This window comes from Egretta garzetta, unplaced genomic scaffold, assembly GCF_000687185.1.
Source record: "Egretta garzetta isolate BGI_Z169 unplaced genomic scaffold, ASM68718v1 scaffold559, whole genome shotgun sequence".
Classification (NCBI taxonomy): Eukaryota; Metazoa; Chordata; class Aves; order Pelecaniformes; family Ardeidae; genus Egretta; species Egretta garzetta.
Window position 1 is genome coordinate 437,481 of NW_009260842.1, and position 18,446 is coordinate 455,926.

The following is an 18,446-nucleotide window of genomic DNA, read 5'->3' on the forward strand; positions in this document are numbered from 1 at the left end:
TTGTCTTGTGCCATTCTTTCTGTCTTGTGAAGCTGCAGTGTCCTACCCCAGGAATCATAGAATCATTTGGTTGGAAAAGACCTTTAAGATGATCAGGTCCAACCATACCTGTCCATTACTAAACCATGTCCCTAAGCACAACATCTTTTAAATACCTCCAGGGATGGGGACTCCACCACTTTCCTGGGCAGCCCATTCCAGCGCCTGACAACCCTTTCCGTGAAGAAATTTTTCCTAATATGCAATCTAAACCTCCCCTGGCACAACTCAAGGCCATTTCCCCTCATCCTATCACTTTTTACTTGGGAGAAGAGACCAACATCCACCAGGATCTCCCCTCCTGTCCGGCAGTTGTAGGGAGCGATAAGGTCTCCCCTCAGCCTCCTCTTCTCCAAACTGAACAATCTCAGTTCCCTCAGCCACTCCCCATCAGCCTTGTGGATCACTCCCCTGCTCCTGCTGGCCACACTATTCCTGATACAAGCCAGGATGCCATTGACCTTCTTGGCCACCTGGGCATGCTGCTGGCTCATATTCAGCTGGCTGTCAAACAACACCCCCAGATCCCTCTCTGCCAAGCAGCTTTCCAGCCACTCATCCCCAAGCCTGTAGTGTTGCATGAGGTTGTTGTGACCCAAGTGCAGGACCCGGCACTTGGCCTTTTTGAACCTCATACAGTCGGCCACAGCCCATTGATCCAGCCTGTCCAGGTCCCTATGTAGAGCCTCCCTACCCCAGAGCAAATCAACACTTCCACCCAGCTTAGTGTCATCTGCAAACTTGCTGAGGGCACACTCAATCCCCTCATCCAGGTCATTGATAAAGATGTTAAACAGAACTGGTCCCAACACTGAGCTCTGGGGAACATCGCTTGTGACTGGCCTCCAACTGGATTTAACTCCATTCACCACCACTATTTGGGCCCAGCCATCCAGCCAATTTTTTACCCAGCAAAGAGTACACTTGTCCAGGTCATGGACAGCCAGTTTCTCAAGCAGAATGCTGTGGGAAATGGTGTCAAAGACTTTACTAAAGTCCAGGCACACCACATCCACAGCCTTTCCCTCATCCACTAAGCGGGTCACCTTGTCATAGGAGGAGATCAGGTTAGTCAGGGAACAGGATGCTCTTCTCCAGTGGGAGAAGTGATGGTGCAAACCCTCTCAACCTCCCCACATATATTATCCATCCCAGTGGAGAGGCAGATTGGATGCTCATGCTCGGATCAGAGTCCTCTGTGGTAAATGACTGTTTTTAACACTTAAGTCAAAAAAGTCTAGCATCTCATTTTTTTCTTCCCCCGCTTCAACACTACATCCTTCTGACTGACATTTTTACAGTAGCAGAAAATTATGCTCTTTTGGGAGGCCATGGTTGTGGAGTAAGAGGTGATCCCTTAGAATAGCTGTGGGTAATATTTCAGAGGACTCTGAATATTGCTGACAAAACCTTGACCTGGCCTCTGTGTCCTATGTAGAAGTGGCAGAGACAGAGTGCAGATGACTGGGTTGATGTATGTATCGTGACTTGTGTTGCTGGGCAGAGAGGATGCTGTGCTCTGAACCAGATGGAGAGTATCAGTCTGCCAGGCTTCATTCCTTGGTGCAAGGAGCTGCTAGAATCAAGTCTGGAAGTGAAATAAATACCCTGTAATCCATCAGGATTAAAAAGGTTGTATAAATGTGATGTGCCATCAACCATTGCCCTTTCATGTGATATGCACAGGTCTAAACATTCATCTTATGGTGTTGCAAAAATGGCTTTAAAGGAAAAAATAGTAAGAAAACTGCCCTTTGTTACCTTTGCCCTCTGTCCTTCATCCTCTTTACCAGGGCAAGCTACTTGTTTTCCTGGGCTACTGAGAAAAGAGTCTGCACTTTCTTTTGGACTTTTATGTTTCTGAACACCCTTTCTTGTATCTGGCCAGGATTTTACCTTTTTGCAGAGAAAAGGGTCATTATAGGTACAATAAGTCCGTAACAGTTTCTGATGTTTCACAGGTTTGGGGAATAAATGAGGCTCCATTTTGAGTTACAACTGTTTCAGGCATCACCATCTTCTGGGTGTGCTCCTGGTTCAGTCACACCCACTTGTCAGGAAAATTCTTAGCTGCCTTGTGAGGATGGTTGTATTTTTATTCTTAAAAATAAAAAAAGAAGTAATTTTGAAACCATCAACAGCAAAAGAGCAGTCACAAACAATAACAACAAAAACGCAGAAAATATCTAAATAAGTTTTTTCTTTTTTTTTTTTTTTTTGGTCCCTAGCAAGTAAGAGGGATATTGCATCTTTAGTGAAAAAGCAAAAGAAAATATTTATGATGGAAATTAGTAGCTTGATAAAACAAAAAATTTCTCTTAAAAATCATCAATTTTTACCTATTGATCATAAATCTAAGAACTCTTGGGAGAGTACACCCCTGGGATACCTCCAGTAAAATTCCCTGTATCTTGGGTTTTTTCCATAATAAATAGGTACAAGTTTTGGTAGAGTTTAACTACTTTTGCAGGGTAACCCTTTGAACTAAAGATCTTATTGGGATATTTTTTATTATAAATGAGAAATTGCTTTATTTCCTTCACATGAACTAGGCCTTGAGAGTGAGTTGATTTCACTGTGGATACCAGATTCCCCATGTCCTCAGAGGAGTCAGGAAGATATCCCGTACATCAGCACTTTTTTGCTTGCATACAGCTTACCTTCCTATTTTCTTTTTCCATGAAGCCAGAAAAGGAGTGACTTCACCCTTAAAAATATTCAGAGAAAATATATTCTCATAAGCTGTGACAGGAGCAGGGTGAAAGAATGATTTGCTTGCAAATGATATTTTCAGAGTACACTCCTTTCATTGTGTGGTTAAGCTTCTTTTCTTATTCCATGCTACTGTTTAGGTGAAAGTATATAATAAAACTCCAATTTTTTCAACCACACAGTGCATTTAGCTGGTCTATCTTTCCCAAAATGAAGGGAAAGGTAGGGACATTTATCAATAGCTAACGGATTCTTGGCAAACATAAGCAGTGAATGACAGCTTTAGACGAACTTCCTATTTTCTTTATGCCTAAGGTTCCCCAGGCCCGCCCCCTCCCCCCCCTCCTTGTTTTTTCATTTTTGCAGGACAACAATTTTTGGAAAAAAAAAAGGACAACAATTTTTGGATACTTATGCTGGGTCTACTCCAGAGAAATATGAAAGATGAACTTTTCCCCTTTCTGTTGCCCAACCTTATCTGCTCAATGAAGGATGTTTTTTTAATGTGCCAATAACATCTCCATTTGGATTTATGCTTCTGGCCCTGCACAACCCTTGTCTCCACAGTAACACAGTGTAGTTTTGTGCCTGAATGCCTAATGCTCACTACCAGGTCTGTTATCCACAGCAGCTCCCAACAGAATGCAGAACAGGTGGCATGAAAAACCTGCACGGCTTTTGCTCCAGAACTACTCTTCATGCACTAGTGATGTTCGAGCGTGACCGACCCATGGCTGGTCTTCCTGGGCTGGTGGTGGGAGTCTGGCAGAATGCATATTGCCCAGATGAGAAGGGGGTCAATCCTGTTTGTCTCCATTTTCTCTTGACTCTGCCACCCATTCATAAAGCTGCAGAAGAACAGTCTGCTGAAGCTGCCAAAATATGTTCATTCATTTCACTGGAATTGGGTCAGATCTTCAACATACTCCAGAGTCCTAGGATAGGTGGGGAAGATATGAAGACCTAGACCCACCTTGCCAGACTCTGTCCCTTTCGACTGTGCTCTGAGGAGCAGGAATTAAACACATCCTCTCTATGTCCCTTGGTAAGGATTAATTTGTGAAACTCCCCTTATTCCACTTTAATCCTTATATGACATAGTTTACCCCACTCATTTTAAAATAGCACATTAAAATTCTTACTGTAGAAAGGGGGCAGGTAATCTAATGCAAAAACTAATGCAAAAGCATTACCAGAAGGGCTCAATATTTTTCATTAAACTTTTTTCTGAATGTTTAATATATAGACAAATGCATGTAACAAGACAAAGGCTATTTCCTTCCCAGCATTCCTTAGGTAAAAAATTCGTAAGTCATAAGAGATGCATGCTTTACCTTTCCCAATTTACTGTGGTTTTTTCCTGGCATAGTATAAAATATGCTATCTTACAAGTAAAAAAAAATGGTTACTTTTTGCTGGGTTTTTTGTCAGCTTCCAAAACTATGTCTTAACACTCGCCTGAGATTTGGCTGCCTCCTGGTGCTAGTGACACAAGTTTCGCAAGACAAATGGTGATCTTATTGGCAGCAGGAGTACCCTTTGCCTTTACTTGCCCTGTGAAGGTACCACTGATAAGAAATAAGGAGAAAAATTTTCTTGACAATGTGGGAGAAAACACTGGAGTTTATGTGTTCCATTTCAGCTGTGTGCACCTTTGCAAGGCTGCCATGCATTGAGCTAGGGACGCTCACAGGTCTCCCAGATGGTGCTGAGAAAGGTACATTTTTCTGCAGCCACTTTTTCAAGCAGAACTATGCGTGAGGTCCATAAAAAGTGGAGTGTGGCTGGCAAACCAACCTCTGTGTGGCAAACTGTGATACAGGAGCATGCCTGTGAGACCAGAATTTACTTCCAAGAAGCGTGGATGTATTGTGTCTTCAGATGGGCATATAGAAGGAATTAAAACAGTATGTGCAGATGACTCACATGGGCATGTGATCTGGTTATGAATACTGGAGAGGGATGCTCAGACCTCAGAATGCAGTCCCCTTTTTGTACGATCTAGTGTCACAGGCTTTCCTGTGCGAAGCTCACCTGCAGACATGACTCCCAGTAGACACAGCAGTCCTTCCACTTCTTTTTCCATACCTGTTCATAGGGAAACTGCTGCTGTGTCAGAAGCAAGATGGGAGCAGCATATGGGGACAAAGGCAGGATCCTGGAGAAGACAGGATGACTCCTCTCACTTGCAGCGCCAACAGCTGCTGCTGAGAGGTGTTTGCTGAGCTGTGAGTGTGGTCCAGACAGAAAACTCTTCCCAAAGCCCAAAGCAAATGGAGAGCTTCTGCTAGATTCTGTGGTGGCCTTTCACAAGCCACAAGAAAAAAATGTCAACAGAAGCTTCTCCACACAGACTGAGGGTGTGATAACTGGCTCCTGAAATCCCTTGGGGAAAAGTAATATTCTTGTCATGTGAGTAAAGGGTGGAAACTTAGGAATGTAAACTTCCAAATATTTGACAAAATCTTTTGGGTCAAAAAATCTTTGAACTAACCAAAGGAAAATACAAGAAAAAAATTAGAAAAATATTGTTAAAACAGTGGTATGACTTGGAAAACCGAAAAAAAAAAAAATTCTTAAGATTGATTTTTTATTCATTTCTTTTGACATTTTTGGCCTTTCTTCTCAACAAACTAAAAGGTCAGACTTCACAAAGCACTTTCCTAAAAGGCTTTGGCTAAAAATATTGCCTGCCTCTAGTCACATAGCTGTTTGATACTGTATCACTTTTAATTGAACTGATTTGTGTATTCTTCTACCTTAATTTTGAGGGTGTGGGAAAAGAGGTTAGACCTTTCCCTTAATGTCTGAGCCTCAGTCTTTTCTCTGTTAGTGCAATGTTTTCTGCAAATTGCTTGGCATGTTTAGGTGCAGGCTCTGTCCCTCTGTCCAGTTTCTTCTCTCCCAGCCCATAATCCCTGTGCCATGGGACACAGTGACAACCTACATGCCCAAATGGTGTCTGTGGTTGATCAACTGGGATGAACACAACATGACAGTTCTGTTGCATTTCACAGATTGCCGGTGTAGCAGCTAAGTGCGAATCGAAAGTCTTTCCTCTACAGGCACGGAGCTAGGGTAGTGGTTGTTAAGCTCAAGTCCACATGACTTAGAAGAATACATTATTTCAGGCTGAGCATGGAACATAGCTGTGAAAAAACCTGAATCACATGCACAGAGGATATTTGACAATGACTTGCTGAAACTCGAGAGGATATTTAAGTTGGAAATGTACAGCTTTGACTACTGAAAAATAGAAAGGAAATAATAAATTACTTGTCAAATTTGTAAAAAAATCTTAGAAAAAATGCACTTCTGCATAATGTCTGATTTTCTCTTACCTTTTTTTTATTAAAAGACAACAGCTTTAAATATTGTGTATTTGTCTTTCTGTCTGTTCAGGGCCTTTGTGGACCTCTGTTCTGCATTAGGACTCCATTAGGATTATTGTGTAGTGTCCTGGTTTAGGCTGGGATAGAATTAATTTTCTTCATAGTAGCTAGCATAGTGCTGTGTTTTGGATTTAGTACCAGAAGAATGTTGATAACACACTGATGTTTTTAGCTGTTGCCAAGTAGTGCTCAGACTACTCAAGGACTTTTTGAGCTTCTCCTGCTTGGCCAGGTGCATAGCAAGCTGGGAGTATAGCACAGCTAGCACAGCTAACCCAAACTGACCAAAGGGCTGTTCCATACCATATAACGTCATGCTCGGGGGTTAGTGGTCAGTCGCGGGCAGAGTGGTCGCAGCTCGGGCTGTGTGATCGCGGCTTGGGGGGAGTGATCGCTGCTCGGGACGGGCTGGGCATCGGTCAGCGGGTGGTGAGCAATTGCATTGTGCATCACTTGTTTTATATATATTCTGTATATTCTCTTACCATTATTATTATCATTATTGTTATTCTTCTCTCTTATTAAACTGTCTCTATCTCAACCCACGGGTCTTACTTTTTTTTTCTTTTCTACGATTCTCTCCCCCATCTCACTGAGGGGGGGGGGGACTGAGCGAGCGGCTGCATGGTGCTTAGTTGCCAGCCAGGTTAAACCACAACATGTAGCTAACAGCTCTACCAGTTATTAAATATCCACAGTAGCTTCTATTAGAAGACTTAATTTTTAGTTGCTTAAAAATATGGAACTTTTTGTTCTGGAAAGTTCTTTTCTGTCTGGTCTCAGGTTGTATACTCAGACTTGGGATTCCCAGTGTTCTCCAGTCTTGTCAGAAATATCTGTAAAACCCACTGGTAAGATGCCCCTTCCCACTCCAGTTGTGCTCCAGGATGGAATGGCAATGGTTTACTGCCATCAGCTCTCTGTCAAGTTCTGGCAAACATGACTGTGAACAATTTTCCTTACCATGATTTCTTGAGGTTAAGCAGTGAGATGGATTTTTTTTCAGTTTTTTTCTTGTAAAAAGCAAGAACATTATATATCCAATTTTCCTGTTAGTGAAAAATGCATCTGTCTAGGAGAAAAAACCTGCTTTTTAAATTTTCATTAACTGTATTTTTTCTGAATGTTTTATTAATCTCCCAACCATGGCCATTGATTTTCTGAAGGAAAAAAAAGATCTTGTGGAAAACATATGTAGTGATCATGTAATTATCAAATCTTAACTCGCAATGCACAAATTTTGGTAGGCCTTCAAATTCTCAGAGGCTGACTCTGCAAGTTGTAATGACATTATTTTAGTGTAGGGGCTGCACATAATCAAATATTTACAGTAAAATAGATAGGATGTGCAATGCAGCTTATGTTATTACTTGCCTCATTTTTCGCCTTTAAATTGTACTTGTTGTACTGCTTTATCCCCTTACAGAACTATTTATTAAGAAGTATGGTTAAAAATGGTTTTCTGTTTCTATTCTGTTGTAAGTCAGTATTTATGCATTATTTTTCTGATCATAAGGCTGATAAAGAAATGGAAGAGCAGATTTATAAATAACAAAGGACAATAGTTAACTAAATTACAGTAGGACACCACGGGTACAATACCATAAAATTCACATGACTGAAGCAAAAGCACCAACAGAAATAAGCCTTAAGCAGCCGAATGGCTGATACTAATGAATGCAGCAGGAAGAGCCATTATTTCAGCAAAACTATTTGAAATATTGATCAAAATGCTAAACATTATTGACTTAAAGCTAATGAACGTTTGAAATTCCAAGTGTGTTCTGTAGAAACCAAACTGCTGATTCCTTGTGATTTCTACATTTCAGGAAAAAAATTATGACAGTGCTGTTATGCTTTGTTTATTTCAGAGCAGGACAGTCAGATCTGGTGGAAAGGTTACATTACTTTTGTTGGCAGCAACACTATAACATATTTATATTCCTTCCATCAGCTGGATTCCAGGGCACTTTTGTTAATGTCACACATGGCGGTCAAAACACTAAAGGCAGTCCAACAATTTGAGTTGATTTTATAGATGGTTTACAGGTTGAAGGTGAGTGTTAACCTTTTTGGGTCTTGTAGCATTTTGGCCACTGGCTTCAAGCAGAGCCAGAATGTCACTGAGAACCGTTCAAGCACTGTCCTCTGCTGTCTGCTGTAACCTTGACCATGACAAATGGACCTGCATCAAACAGCCAGTCCTGTCAGGCACAGGCTGGCCTGTAAGTCAGGATATATACCACCTTCTTTGCTGGCAGTTAAGGATGTTCCTTCATGTTTCTGTCATCCCTGCTGGCACCTTTGTCTAAAACAGGCAGCCTTGCCTGTTAAGGGCATCAAGATGTGAGATTCACATTTTGCTTCTTCATAACGTATTGTGCAAATACGGCCCTGCTTCTTCCTTTACAAGCCTGCAAAGCTCCTCTCAACCTCCCTTGTCTTTCTATCTTGGTGTTTATTCAATTACCACTTCTTTTCCAGAGAGAAAACATCACCACACAACATCTTGGCCACTCAGAATTTCCTGCATAGAGATTATCAAAGTATCAAGTCCTTAGCCACATGCATTTGCTACCTACATGTCAATTCTTAGACCTGGGAAGTGGATTGTAGATTATCTAGTAAGGGGATTATAAACATCTTAATTCAAACACAGAATACAGATTAAAATGAGGATTAGTTTTGAGGAACACTGTGACTGCTCCATAAACAAAAAAAATTACCTGAGGGTTTTATGCCCTGAAATATTTGGCTTCTGTAAACTTGGAAAACCTGGAAACAGCAGCTTTCTGACCCTATCAATTGTTCTTGGTGTACCCCTGTAGATGCAGAGACTTGTATTTACACAGGTTTGTTTGGCTTGTTTGTTTGTTTGTTTTTAAATCTCTCATTAGTCTTTTCCTTATTAAAACCAGATTTTCAGCTGGTGTAAAGAAATCAATGGAACTGCATCAGTTAACAGCATCAAAGAAAAATCCCTTTCTTTTATAAAAAGAATAATGCCTCTCACACTTTTTCTTCTTTCCCTTGGCATTTTTGCAGAGGTCTCCTTAGATGATATGTTATGCATTTACAGGGCTCAAGTGTGCTGGAAAGATGCTGTTAGGGAAGGAGAAAATATTCTATCCATTCACCCATCCATCCATCTGTCCATGCATCCAGTCATCCACCCAGAAGAGAAACGTGTCTTTAAGAATGTAGCTAAAAGGCATGGGCAGTACAAACATGAAGTCAGATGCACAGAACTGTGTCTGGTTCATGATAATTTCATTAATTCATCTTCCTCAGATAAAGGTTTATGGTGGCCACTCCAGGTAGAAGGTAGAGAGACAGTGTCGGCTACAAGTTTTTCATTTATGTCCACTATGAAGATATCCATTTTAAAAAGTCATTGACTTACTGATGAACTGTGTGTGACAACAACTAGACTTCTAAACCTCTATTTATTTAAAGGACCTCATTACAGGTGTTTTTTGGCTCTGACTCAGGGGAGCTGAATCCAGAAACGAGCATTATGATCCTCTTGTCTGAACCCCAGAATAAGACAAGCCATACAGCCTTTTCTACTAGTACCTGCCCTGAACACGAGTTGTATATAAAGCATTCCAGCTTTTCTTTCAGTGTATGGCATAGTGACTGTGAGATCTGGAGGATCCATGGCATCCTTAGGTAAGATCAGGACTTAGCGATTTGCAATGGTAAACTGACTGAAGGACACCACAAGACTTTGAATTAGGTACCTGATTGGGTATTGTACTTAAGCCTTTAAAAAGACCCTTACAAATTTGGGGGGGTATGTCTTATTTCACCCAGTTTCATGTGGCCTTAGAGGAGACATGACAACACACGTTGAGGACTTTGGGTTGAAGTTGTCTACCTATGTGGAGCAGAAAGCAATGAGGCAATGTTGGCTGCAGTCAGTCTATATTTCAGAGAAATAGCTCCCTTGATGATGTGAATCAGACACAGCCTTTTGCATGAGCCTTACAAAAACTGTTTTGGCTTTCTGAGCTCATTCCCATTCCAATCTGTAAAATCCACAAGATTAGGAAAAACTGCCTCGTCTGTTTCCCCCTGTTGCGCTGGTGCAGTGACTCCTTCACGAATGCCACGTCAGTCTCTGCTGGGCTGCACGGCTGGCATCCTGCCCCCTCCTCAGCCATCCAAATGCTGAGTGGGGTAATTGTGTTATCATCTGTCACATCCTGTCTGGGGAACTTTTCTTTGGATGAAAGCTGAAAAATATTTGTCAAATACATATGGCAGGCCACATGTTAGCACATCTTAGCATTATCAGAAAAACAATATGGCCAAGAGCTATGTAATGTGGATGGTGTGAAATAATATCAGAAGCTAATTCCATGTTTCAGGCCATTAGTTCCCAATCCCAGCAACCTGAAAATATTTACTAGTGTAATATTGTTTAGTCCTGCTTGGACGAGTACAGAAGACTCTCTTAGCAGTATATGGTGTGGGCTTTTTCTGGTGAGCTTTGTTGCCAAGCCTTTGAAAACTGGTTTGGGTGCTCACAAAGGGGAGAAAGATAACCCATCATGTTCCCAGAATTCAGATGTTTGTTTGGAAATTTCACTTTTAAACCCCATGCCTCTGAATAATGTATATAATAATAATATATGTATAAATAAGTACCTTGTAACTCCAACATTTTTCTAGTTCATATGTTGGAAGATGTATCTCTTGATTCAGGTGTTTCAAAAGCTTGAGGAGATGAATTTGGCCTCGGATAATATCTCAGATACTATTTGCTCCCATCCTGGTGTCCTGTGTTTTGTTTCCTCACACAAAACGCATCCCTTCTTTTTAGCTGCTGTCTATCTCTATTTGAGATTCTGTAGACACTGTCATCTTTTCTTTTCCTGCAGTGGTTTTCAAACCTCTTTCCCATTTCTCTGTGTTCTAGCCTTGACTGGGCTGAGGTATTGACAACGGACCTATGCAGTCTGGACTTTTAAGGCTATTTGCTGTGTATTCCCAGGATATTGAGAAATATGAGCACAAACTGAGAAGGTTTTATGATTAGGAAGTTGACAATTATGATAGAATATTTACACTAGGGTCCAAGGACACCATGTTTTCTCCCAAGTACAAATTGATATACATCAAATTACCTGAAAATTTTTGTTGTGTTTCAAACCAATTAACTGCTAGCAATCCTGGGAAAGAAGGCAGGAGACAATCCATTTTGTGAAAAATATAACTACTTCTTGTTCAGCTCGTCTGCGAATTCAGAATTTTGACTGGGAATGAGGCTGTGGAGAGAGGATTATTTAGACTGTATTTGGACAAAATCCCAGCCAGAACTATGTTTTTGATGAAAGTCTTTTTTGTGATGCAGTCATGAGTGATCTGAGATCATAAATCCTGCATCAATCACAATACCCTATAATCTTTTTGTTTCTTACAAAGCTCTGTGGTAAAGCTTTATACTTGCAGCACTGCACAGCTCACGAGCAGAGACTTCACTGTATGAAAAAATGTACTCATTCTCTGAAGGAGATATTAATTCACCAATGATTATCTAATCTTTATTCTCAACTTAAATTTGTATGTCTTGTTTCCATTTTTTTTGTTCATTTCTCTTTATAGACATTGGTTAGAAATACCTGTATCTATCTGTCCTCCCACTTTTATTCTAAATCTGTTGCAATAATTTGATCTGTGAATCTAATCCAAAACTGCTGAAGTTAATAGAAAAGGTTTTTACTGTTTTTCCAGTTCTTCTGTAAACATCAGCAGCTTTGCTTTTTTCCATAGTATCAGTCAAATTTCATTATTCCCAAACGTGATGCTTTCATCCTTATTTTCGGAAAAAAAATTAAAAAAAAAAAAAAAAGAGAGAGAGAGAGAGGTAATGAGATATTGTTTCTAAGAAAAAGCAAGGATTTGAAGTTTCCAAAATATCTGGTCATATATTTTCAGTTAGTGTAAATAAGTGTTATTTTTAAAAATTAAATTTTATAAAACTCATGTATTGAATAATAGCTTTTAATATATTGCATTGTGCAACATTTTTATACAGATACTCCATGACATTTCTTTGCACGTTTTTCCTGAATGTATTTTGAGTTCTTTCTTTTCAAAATTAGTATATTTCTAAAGTATAACTCAAAGTCTTCTTTTCTCCTTTCTATTCTTCTCTATGTTGTATACAGTTTCCTGCAGCTGAAAACGAAAGATGCAACTAGTTGGGACAACTCAGAAATTTTTGTATTAGCTTCTTCTTTTTTCCCCAATTTGAGGAGAGTTACAATGCAAAGTCCCTCCTGGAGCAAGGTCTTTAAAATGTAGACTAATAAAGAAAATCTACCAAAGATCCGTGGTTAGTGTAATTTTTTATATTTATTTAAAATTCTCTCTTGAACTGTAAACACTTTTCCATTCATAACAGGAAAAAATAGACCTATTTTCCCCCTGTCTTTTAAATTATGCCATTTTTATAAGTCTTCACATCATGTAAGACTCAGGCCCCATGTGGACATGTTAGGTTGTATGATACAAGCTCATCTGCGCACCCACAAAGGAACTCAGAGAGACGATGTGGGGACACAGGGGAACCCAAATAACACCCAGTACCTATCACAGGGACTGAATGGGACAGAAAGTTGATGTGCTATCACCTTACAGGGCACGTCTGATTTCTGCAGAGGTTTTGAGCTGAAAAAAAAGCCAAACAGTGCATGTGGAACAGGTTATTGAAATGTAACCGTAATAACAGAAGTGGTCACATTCACGGCTTAGTAATAGCTTCATTGCTTACGAGGAACGTACTTGTTCCCCATGTAAGTTTCAACTACTTAACTTACAGTAAAAGTAGTTAATCTGCCATTAACCAGTTCTTTTCTCTGGAGTCCCTTCAGTGTTTGCAGGGTACAAGCTCCCATTCACTTTGAGTCACTCTATTTCTGAGATGCCCATCCAGGAAAGAGTACCCAGATGCACGGTTTGGCCTTAGGCTTAGTTTGCCAGGTCTCTTTTTCTAAGCAATTGACTCACAGGCTGCGTGGCCCAGACCAGGTTTTTTTTGCCCAGACAGGCATTTTTTTATTTCCATCACCAGACAGTTTCACGTGATCAACCATTTTGGTTTTACCTAAGGGCTGGATCATTAAGATCATGGCACTTTATTTTACATAGTGTACCAGTAAGACCATTTGTTCCTACAGCTTAGTATATGGCTATTTCCACACGATTTATTTTACACTACAAAAAACCCAATCCTTTTCCTTACTAAGTTTAAGATACAGCTTAGTGAAAGGATGTGTTATAAGAGAATAAATACCATAATCCCCTTACATTTTTCAGTCAGCAGCGGTTACCTTCCTGGAGAATACAGAACAATTCAGTAGTACTGTGCATATGATAAAGAAAACATAATCCAAAATTCCCTCTTGCGGAAGAGGTTAAAAAGCCTGTTTTAATACTTGTCTTTTTTTCCCACTGCCCAAATCTAATTTAACCGACAATAAATTAAATTGATTTTTACCATGTTGAGTTGGTTTTGCAATCTCCCTCCCTTCACTTTGACCCATGACCTTTCCAATCCATCTTGTCCCTGTCCTGCTGAGGAAGGGGAGTGAGTACCTGGTATTTGGCCCTTTGCCAGGGTGATCCCACCATGAGAGTACAGGCTTCAAAATGTGTGGGTGACCTGCCCCCTGGTACCAGGCGTCTGATTTGGATGGCTTGGGCCATAGTCCCTGAGGCTGTCTGTAAATTGGGGGTGTCGTGGCCTTACATCAGAGGGTATTGCCCAGACAAGTGCATTAAAGGTTATAAAGCAGCAGCCTGCCATGATGCTAGATAAGGACATGGCATTACCTATAATGTATGCTGGTCCACAGCACGTTATCACACAATAGCACAGACTGGGCAGCTTTTCTTGCACTGTATTAGTAGGCAATTAACTGCCTTTGGGAGCGGCCTAATAAACCGTTTCTTCTTGGTCAGTCTTTATGTGTTTAAGCTGCTGTGATCAGTGCAAATTTTGAGAGCATTTTAGCAAAAAACCCCTTGGCTAATTTATTGTTTCCTGCTGTGGCTCCCCAGAGATGTGTACAGCCTAAATCAAGACAACGTATCTTGTCAAAGCTAAAAGTGAGTTGACAAAAGCTTTCATAAAGGGTGTAAAAAACCAACCAAATGTGTATCTATAGATTTCCAAAACTAGAGTCCTTACAGACCGGCCAAGTAGACATAAATATGCTTGCACAGCTGGAGGTAACTCTCAATGAGTATTATACCTATCACATGCCCACTGATCAGCTATGGCTTGTGATAGAAAACACTAAGATGGAAGTTAATGTGTGATCCTTTAAACGCTTCCTCCCCCACCCCATCTCCCCTACATAATTCCATGTCTCAAAGACAAGAAAAGATTAATCAGTTCTGTCATAAAAACTATTACCCGAATATTATGCAAACATCAATACCTGTTCTTACAACTACAAAGATGGTGACTGAAAGTGAACAAATATCTAGAGGAAAAATTCATCCTTTAGATCTTTTCTTAGACACCTTGAGGACTGATAAGTTGCTGAAGATGATGTACATAATCTAATGCTTGCAGATGCGTTAGAGGGAGCAAGAGACACACAGGGTGACCATACGATGGACTTCTTGATTATAGAAAACTTCTAGAGAACTGCTGAAAGTTTAAATGGGAGAAAAGGAAAACAAAAAAAAAGAAAAAAAAATAGTTCTATGAAAATGAGACTGGAGCTTCTAAGCCCTTTTGGGACTTATGAAAGGCGTCTTGCTACAGCATCAGGCTAAATGAGAAGCAGATGCAAACAATTAGCTGAATGTGGATGCCCATGAATTCCTACAAATGCACCCAAGAAGCTTGTGGCTGAGTTATCTGAAATTGGGTAACTATTACATATTGAGGGTTGATCATTACAGTCATGTCTCTTGGAGCAAGTGAGGGAAACAACTTGCCAGCCAGCACCGCAGTGAATCTCAGCAAGGTACTACTCACCAGCCACGGTGCTGCTAGTGAGCTGATTCTAGGAGATGGACCACAACGCACATATAAATAATTTCAAATGAATGTTTCACAGACAAGATAGATTCTGTTACCCGCAGTCTAATAGACCTGTGAAAAATTAGATGCAACAGCCTGTCATATGCTAGTTAAAGTGACGAAATAGGGACAAAGAGTGATGCAATCACTCATCACGGAAAATCATAAATTGAGGAATAGTTCAGGTTGGAAGGCACCTGAGAAGGTCTCTCCTTCAGCCTCCTGCTCAAAGCAGAGTCATACATGGGGTCAGACCAGGTTGTTTGGGACTTTAGGCAATTGAGACTTGAAATCCTCCAAGGTGGCAAAAGTTGTCTGGGTCCCCACTCCACCACCTCTTGTCCTTGTAAGCTTTTCTTTACATCCACCCTCTCTAGTTTCAGCTGATGCCACTCCCTCTTGTTCTCCTACCAGGCACCTTGGTGAAAAGCCTGGCCTCAGCCCCTCCCTGTAGGCATCAAGGTGCTTTTAGGTGCCCTAAAGCCATCTCTGCTCCAGGCTGAACCAGCCCTGGCATCACAGCCATCACTCCCCTTAACTTGCCCTGTTTTGCTGATGTCTGTCCTGACTTGTGGGGCTCAAAACTGGATGCAAGGCCCAGATGGGGTCTGACAACTGCTGAGCAGAGGGTATGATCCCTGCTCTTGCTCTGGGCTTGTGTCCTTGCTGAATTTGATGAAATTGTTTTTAGCTCATTCCTCCACCCTGTTCTGGCCCCCATGGATGGCAGCCCTAATCTTGCACATGCCGACTGGCTCCCCAGTTTAACCTCTGTTTAACATCTGCAAACCTCATGATGGCTCTCCTTTGCTTTGCCCATGCCATTAGTGAAGAAGTTAAAAAGGACATGTCCCAGGATACAGTAACTACTACCCCATAAGCCACTCTTCTCCAATCAATTTTTTTGGCTGGCTGGTTGCCCATCCATCCACGAGCATATTGTCCTATCCTAGAGTGAGGAATATGAAGTGACTGTGTGTTCAACGTTATAGTAGTTCTTTCCTTTGTGCCAGTGGAGTAGCATGCATGCTGAAGTCCTTGTCTGTTTCTGGTAAATACAACCACAATTCTGCATATTATTTTAGCATATGTTTGACAGTAAACATTTGAATGCATGTTCTATTGATTTTTCTGCTGTAAGCTACAGATCCTGTAGCAGTCTTTGTAACTAAATATGTTGGCAGGTCGGCATTTGATTGAACTGGCTTCCTTGTGTTTGCACTATGAAGAACATCCACAGCTGGAAGCACTGGTCTTGTATCTGTTTTACAGACATTCATATGTAAGAACAAGTGCACACTGTGTTACATGTGAAATTGCATGTGACACAGAAGATAGTGGGTTATTTACTAATTAACAAAGAGCACAATAATATTTCACTAAGCACAGCTAGAACACCATCACAGGAAAGAACCAAGCCACACTTATTCTTTGGGGTTTTTTTGTAATATTCTATATCACATATACATATAAAAGAGAAGGGTTGTACCAGCAAGTAAAACTGATAACAGAGAAAAATGTTCATTTTAACTTATTATTTCAGGTGAACAAGTTGTCAGCAGTTTTCACAGGGAACATCCTATAGACATTCTGCAGTGCACCATGTTGGTTTAGAGTTTGCTTATGGGGAGTAAGGAAAAATAATCTGACAATCCCAGACAGAGCTGGGTCAGATCTTTTTTTTTTTGGTATCACTTACAGGTATTTTCTCCCAAACATTTTTCAACTTACTTTTTTTCCCTTAGGTTGCTAAAAAAATAACAAGATGAGTTTTAAATTAGATCTTCTAGCAATTTCTGACAAAATACGTGTATACTTATAATGTGAAAGCCTGGAGGATAGGATATTCCTTCTAGTCTGGTAGGGCAAGAGTTTTCCGGTATCTCAATATATTTGTATTAACCACTTCCAACATTTTGATTGCCTACAGCAGGAAGTCCATTTGTGTTAAGGTACAGATACTACAAGGCTTGAAGGGGAAATGCCAATGTTTTGTTAGCATGACCAGAGACTCTGCCATCATTTACAATCATCCAAGTGGCAGATGCAAAATTTTTCTCTTTCTGTTTTAATTGTTGCAATGCTGAAGTCCATGAAAGTGACAAGATAGCTAAAAAAGGTCTGCTTGTGTTTGGACAAGCAGCAATTAATTCACAGAACCATTTGCAGTTATTTACAGTTTGGACAATATTTCTGTGCATGTGGGTGTGTGTGCACAAAAACTCCAAGAACACAAGTGTTCTGTGTCCACAGAAGGTGACCCATCTGAGACTCTTAACATGCTTTCTCTTAAGAAGTGTTGACAGACAGCTGGCCAACACTACTCTGTCTCTGGCCCATAGTGATTGTTCCAGTCCTTATATCTGAGGGGAAGAATGGAGCTGAAGACACATTCCCCTCCAGATTATTTTGAGCAAGGAATTTTTTTCCATTACTCATATGTTCCTCCATAGCACTGAAATCCAAACCACATTTGAGCTCTTTTTGACTCAAATAATGAATTTTATAGTCTGAACTTGCTAAATCATCGCTTCAATACACCTCCTCTGTCACATGCTATTGACTTTACTGCTACTATTGCTGCTCTTTCAAGTGATGAATCTTTCTTCGTAGGCTGGGAAGAAGAAAATCAATTCCAGAGCCCCAAACAGGGAATTAATTTGTCATGACTTCAGTAAGCACTGTTAGTTGCATGTGGCATTAGTTTTGTTCACCAGACCAAAGCTGTGGTGCCTTAGAATGCTCTTATGAAGGACAAAGGGGAAGTGGTGAGGAATATTTTTTGTGATGTGCTGCAACAATCTCTTTTACATATTTATATTTGCTTGTATGCATAGGTAATGATGGCAAAAAAACTTTTTTGGAATTTGTTCAAGTGTGTGGACAAGCTGTTGCTGCATTAAGCTTTCAACTACCTGCTCATTTTGACCTTTGAGATTTGAAGCTTGCACACATAATGTCATGTTTTAATTTAAATGGTAAATTTACCTTTTCAGTAGAAGTCTTACTGATCAACCGATACAGTTTGAGGACAGCAAAAATTGTGTGAAAAAGGAATCTTAGATCAGTTAAAGAAAATCTATTAGAAAAGTAGATGGCTGAATAAGCAAGTGAAAATCAGAACTAATTTTGAGTCATGTATTGGGTTGTTACTTAATGACAGGTTCACCCCGCGTAGAGTTCAGTGGAAGTCCATTGCTTTTGGTGGTGTCAGATTAATGAATTTTGGGGAGGGTATGGACAAGAATCTATGACTT